Source organism: Crocuta crocuta, unplaced genomic scaffold, assembly GCF_008692635.1.
Source record: "Crocuta crocuta isolate KB4526 unplaced genomic scaffold, BGI_CrCroc_1.0 scaffold317, whole genome shotgun sequence".
Taxonomy (NCBI): domain Eukaryota; kingdom Metazoa; phylum Chordata; class Mammalia; order Carnivora; family Hyaenidae; genus Crocuta; species Crocuta crocuta.
This window is the reverse complement of record NW_027530984.1, coordinates 2,126,639-2,131,076: the sequence shown is the minus strand read 5'-3', so window position 1 is coordinate 2,131,076 and position 4,438 is coordinate 2,126,639.

Genomic DNA, 4,438 nt, shown 5'->3' with positions numbered 1-4,438 from the left:
TATATATCAAATGGAACATTTGCTGAAGAATATCTTATTTGGGGAGTTCTTACAGAGCACACAGTTACGGATCTGACTCCTGGTGGAATATATAACATCACAGTACATAGAGTGAGAGATGCAGCTGAAGGATTGGGCACATTTATCAGAGTTGTTGCAGGTATACAAATTCTTTTTGATATTTAAAAAATTCACATTTGCATTGCTTATTACACTGTTCAAGATAAAATTTCCATTCATTTTTTTTGACATTTGAAAATATAAAGTTTATAAAATAAAGGTAAACAATTTATGGCGATATCTTTGGATTTTTGACATATGTAAAATTCACATTGGATAAAGCAGTCTCTGCACATAGCTAGTCCTCATGAAATGTAGCTAATATTACACTTGTATTTCACATCAAATAGAGGTCCAGTTAGTGAAATTAGGTGGATGATTTGAGGATTATCCATTCTCTTAAAACCTTGTTCATTGTCTTTTGTATCCTTCTATGTGCTATACACATGAAAAAGCATAGTCAGGATATACAGAGAGTAGAAAAAATGGAAGCATAGAAACACATATAGTAAAAGTCAAATTAATAAGTGAGGTAATGGAAATAAGTCCAAACTTATTCTGATTGCACAGAAAAGGAAATGACTAGCTCCATGGCATGGATGGAGAAGGTTCACTGAGCCTGGTAATGACTGTAAAGGATAAGGAATTTCTTAATCAGACTAGAGAGCATGTGGGGTATAAGGAAAGGAGGACCCACAGAGAGAGCCTCTGCCAAATCATGGAGGTGTAAATAAATAATGGTGTATTTGTGGAACTATAAGAAATTCAACATTGTAAGATTTTGATTTTTTTATATGAGAAGAAAATAAAATCCTATTCTGAATAGTTTAAGGCATCATTTTCAATGCAAACAAAGATATGAAACCTATCAGTATTTTAAATTTCTGAAAAGAGAACATCATTACAGCAATAACTCAGGAAATTACTCTTAAGTAATCCTCAAAGCTGTGGACTCAACATGGTTCAAAATAGACATGTGATGATAACCCAGTCTATGGACGTTTGTTATGTGGCTGTTATATAGTATTTAGTATTTGCTTCTAATATAGTATTTGTATATAGTATTTGCTTCTAATTGCTGTTGTGACAAGTTGCCCTAAGTTTAGTGGCTTAAAATAACAAAACATTTATTATGTCATAATTCTGTAGGTCATACATCCAACACAGATCTTACAGTCTAGAATCATAGGTATTCAGAGGACTGTGTTCCTTTTTACACGTTTCAGGGGAAAACCCAATTCTTTGCTCATTTAGGTTGTTTGCAGAATTTAATTCCATGTGGTTGTAGGACTGAAGTAACCATTTCCTTGCTGGGTGTCAGCTGAGAATTGATCCCAGCTCTAGAGGATGCCTCATTCCTTGGCTTGTGATCCTCTTCCTTTGTCTTCAAAGTCAACAAGGAAGGTTGAATTGCATTCATTCTTCAACTCTCCCCTACTTTTTTCCTATCATATATGACTATTCTTTCTCTTTCACTTTTAAGTGCTTTTGTGTTTATCGTACCTGGATAAACTAGGTTGATTCTAGGTTCATAATCTTATTTCCATGTAAAGTCCATTTTGCCATGTAACATAACATATTAGCAGGTTCCAGGTGGTAGCATGTGGGCACCTTGGAGTGTCATTATTCAACATACTGTATACACTGCTGTTTTCCTAAATGTGATATGTAAGTGACAATGCAAAACAAGCAGTGAGTTTGGAATTCATACACCAGCTTTACTCCTGAATTTAACACTTAACTGACTAATATCGGTCAAGTTACCTAATACCTTTGGCCTTTATGTTTCAGTGTAATTTGGAGTAGATGATCTCTGAGATTCCTTGTGGCTCATAAACACTGAATCACACTTTGTACACTTTAAATATTGTTCATATATAGATGCTACACATCTTTACTATTTCTTAAAAACCATGTATGTTAAATCATGTATTAAAGGTCCTTATCTTCAGAGTTTCACGACAGGCAAAGTATACAATCAAACATGTTAAAACTGGACCCACTCAAGAAGTTTGTCTGTAGCAGAGTTTCTAAACCTTGGCACTACCAAAGTTTTGGGCTGGGCAGTTCTCTCTTGTGGGAATCTATTCTGTGAATTTTAGAGTGTTTCACTGTCCTGCACATTGTAGGGTGTTTAGCTGCATCCCTGACCTCTACCCACTACTTACTAGTAGAATCTTCTTAGTCATGATCATCAAATTTTATTTCCAGAAATCCCCAGAAGTCCATAAATTGCCAGAAGCTGGCAAAATCTTGAGCGGTCTATGGTAAGCACTGACATATGTGGTTGGATGGAAAGATCAAATAGATCGCTGAGCAAAGATTGAGAAAAAGTATGATCAATATTTTCCTGATGGAAAGGTAAAGGAGATTGTGCAGTGAGTGCGACAGGGTTTGCTTACCTAGAATTTGGTCTGAAGAAAAAGTAATAACCAAAGTCATGTCAGTATCAGGAAAGTTTCATGAAAGATATAGACTATCAGCAGTCATTTTAACTAAAGAAGAGAGCACTTTATGAAATAGTAGGAATCTGTTTTTTCTGGTTGTACAGTGTGGTTTACGAGATGGTTTTGACTTCCATGGCAATGGAAGTCACTGTTAGAGGAGAGCAGTGATTTGGGAGGTAGGTTGATACAAGGAAATAGAAAAGGGTGGTAATCCGGGTTTCCTGATGGGAGCCTATGGAGCACAAATAGATTCCCCTACCCTACTTTTTTTTGAAGAGAGTGGTGATGATGGAACAATGCTGGGGGCCCCCATTGTGTGCAGAGCACTGTTGACATTAAGAGGGTGCTAAAACTAAGAAATGAAAAAGAGACAACATGATGGTTTCACTAAGAGATGACACAATAAGGTTTACACAGTAAGACAGCAGGAATAACAATTCCTACTAATCGCAGCTTACATTAGCTAAGGTTTTACTATGTTCAGGCCACTCTTCTAAGCACTTTACATGTATTCACTTACTTGAGTCTCAACAACAGTGGATGCAGTAGCAGTATTATTACCCCCAATTTGACGAGGCCAGTGAGGTACAGAGGGGTTAAAGATTTTGCCTAAAGTCTTATTTAGGTGGCAGAGCAAGGATTTAAACCCAGTAATCCAGCTTCAGGGACTATGGCCAGTGTCTGTACTAAAATATTATTTTTTAGATTCCTATGGCACCTAATGTGATGGTGACTTATTAGAGGATGTTTATCTTATTAATAGTTTTTACCTAGCCCGTTTCTGAAATAAGAGGAAGCTATAGGCACTTGATAAATATGTGTTGTCTTGACGCGGCATAGTTAGATGGAGTTGCCTTAAACTGGGGGCCATTTCAAATAATAATCGTAAAACTATGGATCACCCTATTGCTTGAATAAGGAAGACTTCAAAAAGAAAATGGTGACACAAACTATGATACATTAACCTTTAAGAAAGTAAAAAGAGATTCAAAACAAAAGAGCAAGATACATAGGGAATTTGTCAGTAGATTCTGACTCAAAAGAGAATCTGATGGAAAGGTATTAGACTATAAGACTTTGATAGATTTATTTAGGATTTCTTGACCTGCTGTTATTTGTAAGCCATCTGTATAGGTTAGAGCAGTGCAGTTATCATTGAACCTTAAGCTTTGAAGCCATCGTTTCCAGGTCTCAATCCTGGCTCTGCCATTCAACTGTTATCTTTGAGACCTTGGTGAACCCACCAAAATTTTTTATTTCTTAGTTTTCTCACTTATTAAATGGCAATAATAATAGTATCTGCTTACAAACTATGACTGTTACATAGAACAGTGTGTGAAAGTGATAATCGTAGTGCAGAGTGTATCACAAAGTGGCTTTTAATTTTCTTGACACTGTTTTGATATGTATGTGCAACTCTTGGGGAATTTCCAAGATATATAGCATTTTGGTCTCACCTTAGATAGATATTCTCTTTTGAGTCAGAATCTACTGACAAATTCCCTATGTATCTTGCTCTTTTGTTTTGAATCTCTTTTTACTTTCTTAAAGGTTAATGTATCATAGTTTGTGTCACCATTTTCTTTTTGAAGTCTTCCTAGTTCTTTTGACCTTTTTTCTTTATAGACACCAATCATGGGGTTATATTTCTGTTTTCTCTCTCAACTTCTCAAAATGCAGTTTCAGTAAATTTCTAAAATGCCAAGAGGAAAATATGAGAGATTCTTTAAAGCTATACTGTCCAGGGGTGCCTGGGTGGCTCAGTCGGTTAAACATCCGACTTTGGCTCAGGTCATGATCTCACAGTTTGTGGGTTCAAGTTCTGCGTCAGGCTCTGTGTTGACAGCCAGCTCAGAGCCTGGAGACTGTTTCAGATTCTGTGTCTCCCTCTCTCTCTGACCCTCCCCTGCTCACGCTGTCTCTCTCTCTCT